The sequence below is a fragment of the Pseudophryne corroboree genome, chromosome 2, assembly GCF_028390025.1.
Source record: "Pseudophryne corroboree isolate aPseCor3 chromosome 2, aPseCor3.hap2, whole genome shotgun sequence".
In the NCBI taxonomy this organism is placed as follows: Eukaryota; Metazoa; Chordata; class Amphibia; order Anura; family Myobatrachidae; genus Pseudophryne; species Pseudophryne corroboree.
In genome coordinates, this window is record NC_086445.1 from 837,414,969 (window position 1) to 837,434,830 (window position 19,862).

The 19,862-nt window shown below is 39.3% G+C and overlaps 2 pseudogenes; one reads left to right on the forward strand and one right to left on the reverse strand.

Moving 5' to 3' along the window:
- Positions 1-8,265: 8,265 nt before the first annotated feature.
- LOC135052557 (5S ribosomal RNA) lies at positions 8,266-8,385 on the reverse strand (annotated as a pseudogene).
- Positions 8,386-11,483: 3,098 nt separating this feature from the next.
- Positions 11,484-11,603, forward strand: LOC135051810 (5S ribosomal RNA; annotated as a pseudogene).
- The last annotated feature ends 8,259 nt before the right edge of the window (positions 11,604-19,862 follow it).

The window sequence follows — 19,862 nt, forward strand, 5'->3', positions numbered from 1 at the left end:
CCTGCCATGTGGTGGGGGTTCAGGGGCGGCAGCCATTTTGCCAGTGTGCTATGCGATCGATTCCGGTGTACCGTAATGTGCATATACCTCGCTTATCCCTATGGCCCCTGTGTGTTAGCTAGGGGATTCTGACGCTCCTTCAGCACTTCCCCGTTGCCCACAAAATCTATGCCGTCACTTGCTCCATAGCTGAGGGCCTCCATGGGGCAAGGAGTCACAGGCGATAGCCATTTCACTTGAGTCTGCCCTGCTACAGAATTGTATGTGTACCGTATGGTGCATAGAACCTTAACAGTACATCCGCTCCTGCAGCTTTGCCCTGGTTTATGTGAATAAAAAAAATAATAAAGTGTCTGGAAAAAACTAACATGCATTCGTACTTTAGGAATCGAAAACGGGACTCTGGGTATAGGAAGCGGAACACTTCACCACTTCGCCGCAGACAGATGAATAAATCCATTGGTTTTGATTATGCCATAATGGCTACAGGATTAGGATGCTAATATACTGTACAATATTCCTAATATCATTAGGCAATAATGAACTTCTAACACGTCCATTTGCGTCAGTGTACACTACTGGTTTTATGTTGCTTTGTCTGCAGGACTTGGACGCTTACATATTCCTAAAGTACTGTAAATGGACCATATATGCTGTACTATTTGCATCTGTACTGTATATACTGTATTAAATAATGCAGCGTAATGAGACGCTGTACATACAGTATGCAGCGTAACGAGATGCACTAGTAAAGTAGTCCTTACTATATATTTCAGTATTGTATTTTACGGGAGACCACACGCATGCGCAGTGGTGATTGTAAACAGCGACATCTGGTGGATGATCGCAGGTATTACACGTAAAGGTAACGCCAAACGCTCTGTTTGCCTCTGTGCGATTAGATACGCCTCTCTGTGACTAGGCGCGTCTCCCTACGCCCCAGTACGCTGCGTATGCTCAATCGGGACAAACGCCTCAGCCAGTCAAGATAAAGGTGGCTACATCTGTATAAACTTACACATATATATTGCAAGGAGATCAGGGTAGGGGTTCCCTCTTCTGAGGTAGATGGGCACCTCCAAACACACAGCAGCTAAGAAAACAGCACACCAGTCCAGGGTTTTCATGCAATCTTGCCATGGCTAGTTTTATTGTGCAGTATAAAACAAAATATAATAGTAAATCCTAGCCCATCTGGACACTAACTAAACACAATAGATTACCTCTCTCAGAGTAGCAGGACCTAATGCCCCTTCAACAAACATAGGCATATGCACAGTACTTATAGGCAGTATATCACAACAAGCTTGCTGCTGTTTCCCCAGGTAGTGAGCTCTGAGCCAAGCCCTGACAGAGCTTATATCAGCCTCCTACAGGTGCAGGCCCAAATTAGCCTGCTCTCAGGCTAAATGCCTAAAGACCTGAAATGGGCCATGTGGATGGAGCCCTACCTTTCATCTCACATCCATGCCCTCAGGACCGCCAGAAATCTGGGACAAATAAATCTTTTGTTTATCACTTTACTAGTGTTTCTATCACAATATATACAGTTGATAGCTCACCGCATGTCCCTGCAGTCGAGTCACATTGTAATGACAACTGGCTAATAACCAGAGTTACTGCCGTGTGCAGCATGGACAGCAGCTAGACCGGCTGAACTGTCATTTTAGTCAAACGTCTGGTAGCCCCCAGGTTCATGATGAAGAGCTGCTCCACTGTAGAGTGTTATTCGGCCTTCACACACCTTTGTGGCAGGTGTTCACCTCTCACATCAATGGCGTGGTGTGCTCTGCAGTTTCCACATCAGTTACTCGCAATGGTGCCATTTGTCCAGTCACGATACACCTTCGCCACAGCAGCATTCGGACAGTTCACAAACGGCGCTGTTTCAGAAATATTGCCACCCTTGGCCCAAAAGCCGATAATCATCCCTTTTTGCAAACCTGGATAAATCACCCCTTTTACCCATGACAGCAATGAGTGATATGTGTGCAGTTGGCAACTGCACAACTAATATACACACCAAGCCAGCACATGAAACGTAATGTACTTCAAGGGCTACACACTGCCAAAGTCAAATGTAGGAAGTGGTCATAATAATGTGACTCGACCATGTACTTTTTAATAATTCTATATTTTTTGATCATTTTTTGGTAATTGTACATATGTGTGCTGCGCCACATACTGTACCACTTTTCTCTTGTTTGCCTTTGAGAGAGGTGACAATTCTCTCAGGAGGTGTTCAGCACTGTTTTCGCATTTGTTTATTGGGATTATAGTGCTATTGGTGCCAGGATAATATATTTTGTTTAGCAGTTATACTATCCTCTGCTTCTGTGAACCTTTGCTCTATCACACTTATTTTATGTAGTTCATTAGCGGCTCCTACCCTGGTGGAGGAGCAGGTCTGCCGCTGGCGATGCTGCCGGGTATCCACCACCTTTTGCCTTCAGCCTGGGTCCTGGCACCTGTACTGTGGGGGTAATTCAGAATGGATCACTGCAGCGGTAGCAATTGCAGTCTGAATTACTTTGTGGAGTGCGCATGAGCACCCCAAAAGCCGGTGAGATGCTAAAAGCATTTCAGTGCTGCCCGGTGAGATGCTAAAAGCATCCCAGGGCTGTGATCACCTCTGTCTGATTGACTAGCAGAGGCGGTCGCGGGGTGGGAGGGGGTGTGCCAACGGCGCTAGTACACCGGTGGCAGGGAGTGGTCCGGACAACGCAGGTGTGTCCAGACCATTGTGGGGGCGGGCTGGGACAACTGCGTGACATCACACACAGCCGCTGCGACCCGGGACATGGCGGGTAGCTCCCTGCCAGTGCGCAGGAGCTGTGCAGGCAGGGAGCTACTCACCGGGTGCAAAAGCATCGCTGCTGTGCAATGCTTTTGCACCTGTGTGTGTGTATGTGTGTGTGTGTGTGGGGGGGGGGAGTAGAACCAGACATGCGGGGAAGACTAGTCCAGTGCTGGGCGTCCCCCCGCATGTGCTAAATTCAGCACATCTACGATCAGATCTGAATTAGGCCCTATGTACAGTTCACAGACATCTGGACCCGGCGCATGCACAGTAGCGGCAACAGTACTGCGCATGTGCTAAACCACGACATGTATGGGCTACATCGGCTGCTTGGGCTGACAAGGCAAGGAGCTGCCAGCTCTCTGCCTATTGCAGCCCGGTCTGGCAGTCCCAGAGGGAGGAAACACCTGCCAATGGGACTGCCTGTAGTGTCTGTGACAGGTAGGGGTGCCGAAAGCTGTGCATAAACCAGGTAATGGGGGTGGGCGTGACCAAAGCAGGGAGGTGTGGTTGGCCCCGTCCATAGTAAATTGGGGGGTGCCGATATGGAATTACAAGCAAATATCATTCTTTGTGCTGATCAGAAACAATGGGTACAATTTACACTAACAGTGTCGAGACTTAGGGGCCGATTAATCACCATCAGCATCTGATGATGCGGATGACAGGTGATAATATTGTCCAAACTCGCAATGGGATAACTGATTACACCTCATGGATGTATCAATTATCGCATGCAGGGACAGAGCTTGCGAGAAAGCTCTGTCCCTGTGATGCCTCTCCTCAGCATCATAAGGGTTTTATTCGGAAAAATACTCTGATGTCCTGCTGCGCATGTGCCGCCATACATTGCTACCGCCGCCAGGATGCCCTCCTCATGACTACTCTCATGCCGCAAACAGCCCTCCCCCTGGGGATTTATACTTACCAGTCCCAGGAGACGGTGTCTGATGTTTCCAGGAGTCTTAAAAAAGAAAAGAGTTTGTTAACCGCACAGACTTAAGTACAAGATATAAATCAAGGTCAAAGGACAATCTATAAATAAATGACACTCTTACCCCAACTTTCTGTATCATGCACTTCTGTGCCTGTGTGTTAAGTATGGACAATGGGGGGTGCTCCCTGAGAGTTAGGTTAAATTTTTATACAAAACTTTACCAAGGAAGGTAAACAAGAACTCTCCTATGATGGGGCACTCAATTGGTGTTCGAATGCATGTGCTACACCATTGGATCAATAATAGGGAAAGAAAAAAAGGGGGAAAGATAGAAACAGAAAAACAATCTATTATAACTTAACTTTTATTGTAGATCAATAATTAAAATGGTTTGGAGATTGTACTCTCTTTATCTAAAAAGGCGAAATATAAACACATTACATACAATACAACATGTAACAAAATAAAAGGTACAGGTAATCTATAAACTCCGACGGGCCTTAGCCCTCTCAATTGATGGAGAGTAAATTTATGAATGACACCAGCAGAGAATTAGTCAAGACCTTAAGGCATATTTCTTGGTTCTGCTGCCTCGTATGTGCTATTGCATTATATACGTAGGTGAGAGACCCTTACTTGTGCCAGTCTCTAGAGTCATAGACAGTGCGAGAGCATCAACGGAGAGTGTCTCATTCACTTCTGCTTTTGGTTGGTGACCCGAGGGTCAGTGCAGCCAATGAGAGAGCTACTGACACTTAACCTGCTCTGGTGTTGAAAAGAGTACAGAGTGTGTAAAAGGCAAGACTATATAGCAAGCTTCGTGGTTCTGCTACCACGCATGTGCTACAGCATTATATGCGTGTTGAGAGACCATTACTGATGCTAATCAATGGATATATAGATTAGGCCAGTCAATATGCACTGTGTCTCATTCGCCTCAGATACTGGCTGATAATACTAAGATCAGTGCAGCCGGTTCGGGGGTTACTGACGCTTTGCTATTGTGGTATTGAAAATACAGAAGGCACTGTGAATTTCATCTATTATCATCTAATGCATGTTATCTCCAGTAAAGATCAACATATACTGTTTGTCACAGAGAGGATAATACTCTCTCAACACCTATCATAGGTGTCACTCAGATTATATTTCTTATATGCATAGATGAATGGTTCATCAAAGTTGTAGCTTTTTAAACCACTGTTATTTCAATTAAATATTGCTGGCTTTAGTGTTCCATTAGCCTTTATATCTCATACTCCTATACTCTGACTGCTATACGGACAATAAAAATCAATCCTCCAAAAAAGTAACTTATTTTTATGGTATATACCCTGGCTGTAGAGCACAATGTTTACATATATATAAACCAGGTGGTCTATTGCCCCCGGCAACAGTGCTCAGTACTTGGTTTTTTATACCATGACCCTGAACATAGAAAATGCCCAGAGTTAATCCAAAGTGTATACCCAGTCAAAGAGGATATTGTTAATCAATTATAGCACATCTATCTCCTAAGTTAATACTTCAGGATTTGTACTATTATGTTTTAACATTAGAGTCATTCATAAAGATAGTAGAGACGTAATAAAGTTTAGCATACTCTATTTGTGAAGCACATATATACACCCTATAATGGTCTATCACCCATAGCAACTGGTGTCACGATAGACGGTATTTCACATATCATGCACAGACCGTGCAAGTAATGGTGTGCTATTCGTTGCAACATCAGACCAGTATGATGCTTTTAACTGGGGGCTTCACAAGGAAATTATTTGTCTCATACGACCTGTACCAGGGGGCAGCCCGCCGTGCGCACTGGCAGGGCACCCACAACGCTCCTTCCTTTAACGTACGTTTCGCCTGTGGCTTGTTCACAAAGGGGGGAACAGCTTCTGATTGATGTCAGTCCAACTTCCTTATAAACCGTTAACCACTCCCCCCGAAGGCGGACACAAGAAACAATGTCCTCTATTCGCGGGGGAATCATTCATTCTCAAATATATTTAATAATTTCCATCTAAGTAAAGCCCGACTGGCTAGCAGTTTACATTATTATTAAACATGATAACCGTGTAATAGCTGCATTGGTATGCGCCTAACCATGTGTTGCTGAATTCATATCAGAGGATCGTAAAAACACAAGAGCACAGGGGCTGCACGGACCAGGTGTCTGATTGTTCCAGCATTAAGCCTATATTATCTGCAGCTTTCACGGAGATCAGTCAATATGCTCAGTATATTTATTCATTTCAACAGAATCAAGTCCGGCTGGCTAGCAGCTCGCGTTGCTAATAAACATGATAGCCGTGTAACAGCTTCGCTGGTATGCGCTTTAACATGTGTTAGTAAGTTCTATCAGAAGATCGTGAAAATACAGAAACACATTGCTGCACGAGTCAGGTGTCTAATTGCTCTGATATTAAGCCTGTGTTGTCTGCTGTCTCCACGGAGATCAATCAGTGAACCCAGTACACAATTACCTCTAATCAGAAAAAAGCATATCGCTATTCATTCAAAAAAGTATATATAATAAAAATAATCATGAAAATCACAATAAGAGAGAGAAAAAGCCAGATGCTTATAGTCAAATACTCAATCTCTTCAGCCAATACATCAGACAAAACACAGGAACAGAATATTGCGGAAACCAAATAATTGCACCAGATATGTACTAACAATGAGCAAACATGTTGGTATACAAGTAAATAAAGAAATAAGAGGATGAAAAAACTAGCATGAAAAAACTAAATATAAGGAGAATATTATGAATGATATTTATGAATATAATTTTTACTGCTGATAACAAATGAAGAGCGGCCCATGTCTTCAATCCTACATTGTAAAAAGCCGCTTTATATTGCAATGTGTATCAATTAACATGCATGTTAACTCCACATATAAAACTCATATTAATGTAGTTCCTGACAAGAAACATCAGGAATATAGCAGTTGCCTTCAATTAGCCCTAGGCACTCATTGTTGTAAAACTACACAATCCTAATTCTGCATCTAATATAGATTACACCCATGATTTATGAAGCAGGAAAATGATGACAGTTTCAGCCATTTAGTCATCATTTCCATATGCTGTTCCATTCATATCTTATCTAATGAAATGTGGGTAAATAATTCCAATAATGGAATTATTAATATTGATATAGCTTGTGCATTAGTGTTATAACTAATAAGTGTAATAAAAGTGTGTATGAAGACCATCTTCTGAACCTATGGTAAAAAAAATGTTTTATAACCTTGGTGAATAAGAAATTAATGACAGTAGAGACAATATAAGAGTATAAAGTACTCTTAAGATTTATGTGATTTGTGAACCCCCCTCCTCCTTTTATAATCTATAGGTGATACATTAATCTTCTAAATAATAATTATAATAAAAATACCACTAGCCCCGTAAATTCAACGTGCAAAAATTATATGTATATATATATATATATATATATATATATATATATATACAGGGGGGGGTGGGGGATATAGCGACCAACGGTGTCTTAAAATAATTCGATAAAAGTGGATCTAAAAGTATATATAAAATGAGTAACCAGATCAAAATGAATCTAAAAAATGGGGGATTTTATTTATACACTAAAACAAACAATGATTATACATTTATGCTAAAAAATTACTAAAATTTGAGCAGCAAATCTTCTTTAAAAAATGGGATACAAACAGAAAACACAATGCAATAAATACCAGTTAAAATGAATGTTAAAAATATGTAAAACAATTTTAACTTAACTTGGTATGAGGTCACTGCCAGGTAGCCCAACGCGTTTCGTCATTTATACTTCATCAAGGGGTAAAGGCAGAGTGGGACTGAGCTTCTATTTATACTAGTACTAATCATATAGTAATTGTGACATCACTTCCTGTTAATTAATCATGATATTGTTAGATGGGTTACAAACTTGTATTTATACATATCTAGTGGTCTTATTTTCTAGTATATATATATACATGATGTTTGTGCAGTGTTTGTAGAGCAGGTTTGGTGTTGGAGAGCTTTAAAAAACTCTCTTGTAGAGGCGCCGGCGGATCTTTGCCGCCCCACTTCCGGTTTTCGTCCGTCGCGTCATTTCCGCCCCACTTCCGGTAAGCGATTGCGCATGCGCCCGCGGCTGTAGACGTTGGAGACCAGCAGTTCTTATGAGTCTTGTTCTCAGGAACATCATTGCGGCGGCCATCTTTAAAGGGATTTGTTCATATAAAGTTTCACACGGCAGCCATATTTGCGGGCTCCATGATCAGAGACATATGTCTTATTTCTCCAGTAAATGCATAAAAATAGATAGAAAAACGGGGATTAATCAGTATTGATACTACTATTGTAAACTATACATTGTAAAGTGATAAATACATATATATAAAGTGCAGAGTGCAGGCTAAAGGTAATGGTATATATTTAAATATATAAAGTGCTGAGTGCAATATTAAATTATTATGATGCAGATAGTGTGATATATATTCAACTGACATGCTCATGTAGGCTATATTAACATCAGTTTGGTTACAGTAGCTGATCTTCCCAGATGGTCTCCCTGGTCTGGTACTGATCAGGCCCGACACTGCTTCGCTTCCAAGATCGGACGAGATTGGGCCTTTCCAGTGTGGTCTGACTGTAATAATCACTTTTTACCTTACATGTGTCAATCTTCATACATCAATACAGCTGTGAGGTGATATATTCGGAAATAAGGAAATAGTGCGGATGGGAATGGGGTGGGGGAGGAGGGGGGGGTAAGGTGGTGGGTGGTGGGGGGGGGGGGAGGGGGGAAGGGTCTATAACGTGAGGATCCAACCGTGATAATCCAACGGCTCTAATTTTCACAGGAACGGAGCGATTTCGTAATAGTCATTGAATCCCTTCGGGTGGAGTGTTTGTAATTGGAAAATCCAAAACATTTCTCTGCGTGAGAGTTTATTGGCCAGGTCGCCACCTCTTTCTCCCAACTTCACGAGTTCGATTGCTTTAAAAGTTAATGCCTCCGGATTGGAATTGTGTGCAAGGTTGAAGTGTTTGGATACTGCGTGATTGTCCATTTTATTTTTTATATTGCAGACATGTTCCTGTATCCTTATTTTCAGCGGTCTCTTCGTTTTTCCTACATATTGTTTTCCACAGTCACATTCTAATAAATAAATCACAGATTGTGTATTACAATTTATGAAGTCCTTAATCTTGTATTCCTCCTTCTTTTCTGCGTCCGAGAATGTTTTCCTTACTGGGTGTAGGTACCTGCAGATGTTGCATCGGCCGCATTTAAAAGAACCAGTGCATCTTGGCATTTTTGATTCTTCTTCAACTCCCTTGTGTAGCATACTGGGGGCCAGGATATCTTTTAGATTTTTTGATTTCCTGAAGACGATTTCGGGGCGAGGAGGCAGTATTTCTTTGAGGACTGGGTCCATTAAGAGGATTCCCCAGTTGTTGTTAAATGAGTCTCTAATAATTTTCTCATGACGGTTGAAGGTGGTGATGAATGGAACTTATTCTTTCTTGGTTTTTTTCTGTTTATATTCTAGCAGGGTTGATCTCTCCAAAGCTTTTGCTTTGAGAGCAACTTCTTCCACAATGGTAGCTGGGTATTCTTTGTTCTTGAATCTCTCTTTGTATTTCTCTATTTTGGTGTCACATTCTTCCTGGTTGCTGCAGTTCCTCTTTATTCTATTAAATTGAGAAAAGGGGATATTATTTTTCCATTTCTTCAGGTGGTTACTTTTATAGTGCAGGTAACTGTTTGTATCAACCTGCTTGATGTAATTCTTAGTTTCGACTCTTCCTTCCTTCCCTGTTAAGATCACGTCGAGGAATTCAATTGACTCTTTATTAAGTTTAGAAGTGAAAATGAGATTCATCTCGTTGGTACTCAGGAATTCCATGAATTTATAAAATAGTTCTTCAGTGCCATCCCAAACAATTAAAATGTCGTCTATGTAACGACGATAAAAGATAATGTGATTCTTAAGGAGAAATTTTTTCTCCTTATTCTTCGTGACCTCTTCTTCTATGTGTTCCATTTTTCTGTAGAGAACCTTTTCATTAATCTTGTAATCCTCTTTATCTTTAAAGGGTTCAAGTTCACTTTCTTTGCACTTGATGTTCTTCTCTAATTCTAAGAGGGAGTTCTTGCATAGACCATAAGAAAGGTGTAACAGCATGCAAAGAATTTATGGAAACTGACACCTCATTAACAGCCATCCATAAAGATTTTTTATGTGACGTCATGTATTTTATTCTTCAGCATAATTATTTTAAGTTTTTAGATCATTTTTACTTACAACGCTGTGGGACAGCAATGGGCACGATTTTTGTACCGAGTTTTGCTAATCTCTTTATGGGTAGTTGGGAGAAGAATTTTATCTATGGTAACCATGATTTTAAGAATCACATTATCTTTTATCGTCATTACATAGACAACATTTTAATTGTTTGGGATGGCACTGAAGAACTATTTTATAAATTCCTGGAATTCCTGAGTACCAACGAGATGAATCTCATTTTCACTTCTAAACTTAATAAAGAGTCAATTGAATTCCTCGACGTGATCTTAACAGGGAAGGAAGGAAGAGTCGAAACTAAGAATTACATCAAGCAGGTTGATACAAACAGTTACCTGCACTATAAAAGTAACCACCTGAAGAAATGGAAAAATAATATCCCCTTTTCTCAATTTAATAGAATAAAGAGGAACTGCAGCAACCAGGAATAATGTGACACCCAAATAGAGAAATACAAAGAGAGATTCAAGAACAAAGAATACCCAGCTACCATTGTGGAAGAAGCTGCTCTCAAAGCAAAAGCTTTGGAGAGATCAACCCTGCTAGAATATAAACAGAAAAAACCCAAGAAAGAATCCGTTCCATTCATCACCACCTTCAACCGTCATGAGAAAATTATTAGAGACTCATTTAACAACAACTGGGGAATCCTCTTAATGGACCCAGTCCTCAAAGAAATACTGCCTCCTCGCCCCGAAATCGTCTTCAGGAAATCAAAAAATCTAAAAGATATCCTGGCCCCCAGTATGCTACACAAGGGAGTTGAAGAAGAATCAAAAATGCCAAGATGCACTGGTTCTTTTAAATGCGGCCGATGCAACATCTGCAGGTACCTACACCCAGTAAGGAAAACATTCTCGGACGCAGAAAAGAAGGAGGAATACAAGATTAAGGACTTCATAAATTGTAATACACAATCTGTGATTTATTTATTAGAATGTGACTGTGGAAAACAATATGTAGGAAAAACGAAGAGACCGCTGAAAATAAGGATACAGGAACATGTCCGCAATATAAAAAATAAAATGGACAATCACGCAGTATCCAAACACTTCAACCTTGCACACAATTCCAATCCGGAGGCATTAACTTTTAAAGCAATCGAACTCGTGAAGTTGGGAGAAAGAGGTGGCGACCTGGCCAATAAACTCTCACGCAGAGAAATGTTTTGGATTTTCCAATTACAAACACTCCACCCGAAGGGATTCAATGACTATTACGAAATCGCTCCGTTCCTGTGAAAATTAGAGCCGTTGGATTATCACGGTTGGATCCTCACCTTATAGACCCTTCCCCCCTCCCCCCCCCCCCACCACCCACCACCTTACCCCCCCCCCTCCTCCCCCACCCCATTCCCATCCGCACTATTTCCTTATTTCCGAATATATCACCTCACAGCTGTATTGATGTATGAAGATTGACACATGTAAGGTAAAAAGTGATTATTACAGTCAGACCACACTGGAAAGGCCCAATCTCGTCCGATCTTGGAAGCGAAGCAGTGTCGGGCCTGATCAGTACCAGACCAGGGAGACCATCTGGGAAGATCAGGTACTGTAACCAAACTCATGTTAATATAGCCTACATGAGCATGTCAGTTGAATATATATCACACTATCTGCATCATAATAATTTAATATTGCACTCAGCACTTTATATATTTAAATATATACCATTACCTTTAGCCTGCACTCTGCACTTTATATATATGTATTTATCACTTTACAATGTATAGTTTACAATAGTAGTATCAATACTGATTAATCCCCGTTTTTCTATCTATTTTTATGCATTTACTGGAGAAATAAGACATATGTCTCTGATCATGGACCCCGCAAATATGGCTGCCGTGTGAAACTTTATATGAACAAATCCCTTTAAAGATGGCCGCCGCAATGATGTTCCTGAGAACAAGACTCATAAGAACTACTGGTCTCCAACGTCTACAGCCGCGGGCGCATGCGCAATCGCTTACCGGAAGTGGGGCGGAAATGACGCGACGGACGAAAACCGGAAGTGGGGCGGCAAAGATCCGCCGGCGCCTCTACAAGAGAGTTTTTTAAGCTCTCCAACACCAAACCTGCTCTACAAACACTGCACAAACATCATGTATATATATACTAGAAAATAAGACCACTAGATATGTATAAATACAAGTTTGTAACCCATCTAACAATATCATGATTAATTAACAGGAAGTGATGTCACAATTACTATATGATTAGTACTAGTATAAATAGAAGCTCAGTCCCACTCTGCCTTTACCCATTGATGAAGTCTAAATGACGAAACGCGTTGGGCTACCTGGCAGTGACCTCATACCAAGTTAAGTTAAAATTGTTTTACATATTTTTAACATTCATTTTAACTGGTATTTATTGCATTGTGTATTCTGTTTGTATCCCATTTTTTAAAGAAGAGTTGCTGCTCAAATTTTAGTAATTTTTTAGCATAAATGTATAATCATTGTTTGTTTTAGTGTATAAATAAAATCCCCCCTTTTTTAGATTCATTTTGATCTGGTTACTCATTTTATATATACTTTTAGATCCACTTTTATCGAATTATTTTAAGACACCGTTGGTCGCTATATCCCCCACCCCCCCTGTGTGTTTTATCCGTTGCTTCAGGGAACCACCATCCCTGTGTTTCTGGGGGACAGCTGACGCCCTGTGTTAATCCCTAGGGAGTGTCATTTATATTAACTACACGTGGATCTTGGATCATCTGGTGTTGTACACAAGTGGCGCAATAATTTTTCCCCCTACTTTTTATATATATATATATATATATATATATATATATACACACACTTGAAGTGCCCTCATGTGACCATAACAAATATGGAGTCCTCTATATTATATAGTAGGACCACATTAATTATCAATACCTAATTAGTAAATTGAATTCGATGAAAGGAGTAGTTGTGTACATTGCACAAATTGATGTTCACGGATAAATATAGTGTGAATGTCACTAAATGAAGCCCTGTATATTCTTAAAGAAATGAAGCATAACTGTTAAATTCATTGAGGCCTCCTGGTGTGACCGTGTTGAGGAGAAAGATCCACTCAGTTTCTTTTCTGAGTAGAATGTTGTTCAGATCTCCCTTCCTAATATTTAATTTGACATGTTCTAAGACAAAAGCTTTAAGGCAACGAGGATCGCCATTATGATTTAACAAAAAGTGTTTAGCTACCGATGTTATCTTCCTCAGCTTTTTCATTTCACTCTTAGCATTCCGAATGTTGGTGGCATGTTCCAAAATCCGTACTCTCATTGTCCTCGAGGTCATGCCTACATACCTGAGGCCACAAGGGCATTGAAGGCAGTAGATCACCCCTACTGTTTTACAATTCATATAGTCCTGTATCTTAATTTCCTTTTCAAACCTGGTGACTATTTTGTTAGTTTTAAATATGTACTAACAGGCTGTACAATTGCCACAGGGATAAGTACCTTTGATTATTGGTTGTTTGTTGTGTACTCTTTGAAAGTGGCTACTGACCAATCTCAAAGACACATTGGTCAGTAGCCACTTTCAAAGAGTACACAACAAACAACCAATAATCAAAGGTACTTATCCCTGTGGCAATTGTACAGCCTGTCAGTACATATTTAAAACTAACAAAATAGTCACCAGGTTTGAAAAGGAAATTAAGATACAGGACTATATGAATTGTAAAACAGTAGGGGTGATCTACTGCCTTAAATGCCCTTGTGGCCTCAGGTATGTAGGCATGACCTCGAGGACAATGAGAGTACGGATTTTGGAACACGCCACCAACATTCGGAATGCTAAGAGTGAAATGAAAAAGCTGAGGAAGATAACATCGGTAGCTAAACACTTTTTGTTAAATCATAATGGCGATCCTCGTTGCCTTAAAGCTTTTTGCTTAGAACATGTCAAATTAAATATTAGGAAGGGAGATCTGAACAACATTCTACTCAGAAAAGAAACTGAGTGGATCTTTCTCCTCAACACAGTCACACCAGGAGGCCTCAATGAATTTAACAGTTATGCTTCATTTCTTTAAGAATATACAGGGCTTCATTTAGTGACATTCACACTATATTTATCCGTGAACATCAATTTGTGCAATGTACACAACTACTCCTTTCATCGAATTCAATTTACTAATTAGGTATTGATAATTAATGTGGTCCTACTATATAATATAGAGGACTCCATATTTGTTATGGTCACATGAGGGCACTTCAAGTGTATATATATATATATATATATATATACATATAATTTTTGCACGTTGAATTTACGGGGCTAGTGGTAATTTTATTATAATTATTATTTAGAAGATTAATGTATCACCTATAGATTATAAATGGAGGAGGGGGGTTCACAAATCACATAAATCTTAAAAGTACTTTATACTCTTATATTGTCTCTACTGTCATTAATTTCTTATTCACCAAGGCTATAAAACATTTTTTCACCATAGGTTCAGAAGATGGTCTTCATACACACTTTTATTACACTTATTAGTTATAACACTAATGCACAAGCTATATCAATATTAATAATTCCATTATTGGAATTATTTACCCACATTTCATTAGATAAGATATGAATGGAACAGCATATGGAAATGATGACTAAATGGCTGAAACTGTCATCATTTTCCTGCTTCATAAATCATGGGTGTAATCTATATTAGATGCAGAATTAGGATTGTGTAGTTTTACAACAATGAGTGCCTAGGGCTAATTGAAGGCAACTGCTATATTCCTGATGTTTCTTGTCAGGAACTACATTAATATATGAGTTTTATATGTGGAGTTAACATGCATGTTAATTGATACACATTGCAATATAAAGCGGCTTTTTACAATGTAGGATTGAAGACATGGGCCGCTCTTCATTTGTTATCAGCAGTAAAAATGATATTCATAAATATCATTCATAATATTCTCCTTATATTTATTTTTTTCATTCTAGTTTTTTCATCCTCTTATTTCTTTATTTACTTGTATACCAACATGTTTGCTCATTGTTAGTACATATCTGGTGCAATTATTTGGTTTCCGCAATATTCTGTTCCTGTATTTTGTCTGATGTATTGGTTGAAGAGATTGAGTATTTGACTATAAGCATCAGGCTTTTTCTCTCTCTTATTGTGATTTTTATGTATAATTTTTATTATATATACTTTTTTGAATGAATAGCGATATGCTTTTTTCTGATTAGAGGTAATTGTGTACTGGGTTCACTGATTGATCTCCGTGGAGACTGCAGACAACACAGGCTTAATATCAGTGCAATTAGACACCTGACTCGTGCAGCAATGTGTTTCTGTATTTTCACGATCTTCTGATAGAACTTACTAACACATGTTAAAGCGCATACCAGCGAAGCTGTTACACGGCTATCATGTTTGTTAGCAACGCGAGCTGCTAGCCAGCCGGACTTGATTTTGTTGAAATGAATAAATATACTGAGCATATTGACTGATCTCCGTGAATGCTGCAGATAATATAGGCTTAATGCTGGAACAATCAGACACCTGGTCCGTGCAGCCCCTGTGCTCTTGTGTTTTTACGATCCTCTGATATGAATTCAGCAACACATGGTTAGGCGCATACCAATGCAGCTATTACACGGTTATCATGTTTAATAATAATGTAAACTGCTAGCCAGTCGGGCTTTACTTAGATGGAAATTATTAAATATATTTGAGAATGAATGATTCCCCCGCGAATAGAGGACATTGTTTCTTGTGTCCGCCTTCGGGGGGAGTGGTTAACGGTTTATAAGGAAGTTGGACTGACATCAATCAGAAGCTGTTCCCCCCTTTGTGAACAAGCCACAGGCGAAACGTACGTTAAAGGAAGGAGCGTTGTGGGTGCCCTGCCAGTGCGCACGGCGGGCTGCCCCCTGGTACAGGTCGTATGAGACAAATAATATCCTTGTGAAGCCCCCAGTTAAAAGCATCATACTGGTCTGATGTTGCAACGAATAGCACACCATTACTTGCACGGTCTGTGCATGATATGTGAAATACCGTCTATCGTGACACCAGTTGCTATGGGTGATAGACCATTATAGGGTGTATATATGTGCTTCACAAATAGAGTATGCTAAACTTTATTACGTCTCTACTATCTTTATGAATGACTCTAATGTTAAAACATAATAGTACAAATCCTGAAGTATTAACTTAGGAGATAGATGTGCTATAATTGATTAACAATATCCTCTTTGACTGGGTATACACTTTGGATTAATTCTGGGCATTTTCTATGTTCAGGGTCATGGTATAAAAAACCAAGTACTGAGAACTGTTGCCGGGGGCAATAGACCACCTGGTTTATATATATGTAAACATTATGCTCTACAGCCAGGGTATATACCATAAAAATAAGTGTTACTTTTTTGGAGGATTGATTATTATTGTCCGTATAGCAGTCAGAGTATAGGAGTATGAGATATAAAGGCTAATGGAACACTAAAGCCAGCAAGATTTAATTGAAATAACAGTGGTTTAAAAAGCTACAACTTTGATGAACCATTCATCTATGCATATAAGAAATATAATCTGAGTGACACCTATGATAGGTGTTGAGAGAGTATTATCCTCTCTGTGACAAACAGTATATGTTGATCTTTACTGGAGATAACATGCATTAGATGATAATAGATGAAATTCACAGTGCCTTCTGTATTTTCAATACCACAATAGCAAAGCGTCAGTAACCCCCGAGCCGGCTGCACTGATCTTAGTATTATCAGCCAGTATCTGAGGCGAATGAGACACAGTGCATATTGACTGGCCTAATCTATATTTCCATTGACTAGCATCAGTAATGGTCTCTCAACACGCATATAATGCTGTAGCACATGCGTGGTAGCAGAACCACGAAGCTTGCTATATAGTCTTGCCTTTTACACACTCTGTACTCTTTTCAACACCAGAGCAGGTTAAGTGTCAGTAGCTCTCTCATTGGCTGCACTGACCCTCGGGTCACCAACCAAAAGCAGAAGTGAATGAGACACTCTCCGTTGATGCTCTCGCACTGTCTATGACTCTAGAGACTGGCACAAGTAAGGGTCTCTCACCTACGTATATAATGCAATAGCACATACGAGGCAGCAGAACCAAGAAATATGCCTAAGGTCTTGACTAATTCTCTGCTGGTGTCATTCATAAATTTAGAACATAGAAAAAGATATAACCAAGCGCTCAGTCACTCCAAACCCACGTGCTGCCAGCAAATTAAGGCTACTCAACCTTAAAAATCATAAGAAAAAGATAAAAAAATATTGCAGCGCACATAGGTTGGGCAAAAGATTTTTATTCTTATTTATTATTATTTGCCAAAATTATTATTATATTCTAAAATTTACATTCAAAAATCCAAAACCACCGGCCGGTGTAATTAAACTTCTTTTATATATATTAAAAAAGAAACAAAGCACATGACACAGCCTATAAAAATCTCACATGAAAATACACTGAAATTTAATTAATATAACCACAATGAATCACTTTCACCTGAAATAATTGTCTAAATAGACACAGAAATATATAGAGGCTCAGTTAGAAATTGATATCACTAAATTGCTACAAAATGTATCAATGTGGCACTCTGAATACTTTCTTTTGTAGCTATTAATCACACTACTCCTGAATAGCTTCACACTCTGCTTAGACACATTGAATTAATCAGTCCATTATATCACTGGAAGTCCATTCAGTGTTTAAAGATATTATGTCATTATATCAACGTGACATAGAACACTTTGATTCTGCGGCTGATTAGTGTCCCTGATATCCGTGATTGGATGTTTCTAAAACACCGAGTATTATAATGATCCGTTTGACATTCAGAGGACCATAAGAATAAGTCTGACAGGATAGACTTGTTTAAATCGTCTGGCCAGACAACGTGATTATTCTCACCGCACTCTCCCGTTTATTATGTCCACAGGACTCCTCCCGGCTGCTGGTGCTGGTAACCTTAGAATGCAGTCATCTCTGGAGAATATAGTCCATACAATGATGTGGAACGGCTTGGGGCTGCAGTTAGCGGTGAGCGTATCCACTGGCGGTGGTATGGATGAAAGTACCGTGAGTCTTTTTACGCGTTTCTCCGCCTCCCTCCGGGTTCAGCGGCTTCATCAGAAATGAACTCACTGCTCCTTTTTGCTCTATTTAAACCTCGCGGCTAAATACCGCGATGACGTCATCCCGTCATTCTAGTTTCCTTTTAGCGTGTCAAATCTCTCTCCGGCTGTGAGCCGCAGAGCGGTTCCGAGTACGTGGCAACAGTTTCCATTATCTGTCACACCTGTGATCATTATACTCGTGTCTGCAGATCATTGTCCTATAAAGGATTTATACATGATGTTTCCTTATTAATAAAATAGTGTATAAAAACAGTCTGTGCCATCAAAACCATCTAATACGAGCGCATAGGAGCCTCAATTATACATATAGCGAATAATAAACTTTTAACTTAAAATCATTACTAAAAAATATATATAAATATAAAAAAAGCAATCAATATCTTAGCCTCATTTACTCTTATCCGGAAGACATGTCATCTTATCTTAAGGAACATATAAATAAATGCCCTTTAATGTGTACTATACCACTAATTGAACATATAAGCCCAACTAGTAAAAATAATCCGAAAATTTCAGATGGCATTCATATAAGGAGCAGCTATATACATCTATATTATAACATAGCAGCTAATGTATATATATGTACATCACACATACATACAGACAATTCTATTTCAAGGGGAGGTGTACTATCCAAAAGGATCTCAAATATAGCAAACTACAGCTTTCATATGCCTATATATATAGCTAGCACATATATACCATGGGAGGGCATAGTGAATTAGATGTTGTTTAATCTGCAATATCGGGAATTAACAGAATAAAAAATATATATATAGAGAACAAATATACATGAAGAAAAAAAAATATATATATATAAAACTAAACAGAGGAAAAAGAGCTCCGTTTCATATAACCTAAGAAGAAAAAGACTTAAGGAACATAACTATATAGCTGGCACATTATCATATGTTATTTAACTCAATGGTATCATTGAGTCCATTAGGCACCATTGAATCCAACTTAAAATATCCAGAACGCTTCTCGTCTGCATAAGCGTCCAAACCTATCGCCCCCTCTATGTCTAGTCTTAATATGTTCAATTGCCAGAACTGAGACGTTCTTCATATCACGATTCTGGCAAGATGCAATGTGTTTAGACAGAGGGTGTGTCATGATACCGTTCTGTATATTTCTCTTATGTTCCATATACCTAACATGAAGGGTACGAGTTGTTCGTCCTATATATTGTTTGCCGCACTTACAGCTCAATATATAAATCACATATGAAGACTGGCAATTCAGAAATTCATTGATTTCAAATCTCTCTCCGGAGGTAAAGGAGAAGAATTCAGTCACCTTCCGTGGAGAGTTATTGCACATAAAACACCTACTGTTCCCACATCTATGATAGCCTGCAGGTTTTTTTGGGAGCCAGGTTAGATCATTATCACTAGTTGGTTCTTTTGCCATTTTGAAATGACTATGGACTAATTTGGATTTTATGTTTTCAGATCTCCTGAAAATAACTTTCCCCTGTGGTTTAATTTCATCCCTCAACAAATCATCCTGTAATAGAATCGAGGTATTCTTCTTAATAATATTCTTGATTTCTTTTGCACAGCCATTAAACTGGGTAACGAAATTGGTATTCTTTACATCATAACTCTGTTTTTTCGTCAATTTCGAATCTCCTGATTGTAATAACAGTTGCCTATCCATTACATTAACTTCCT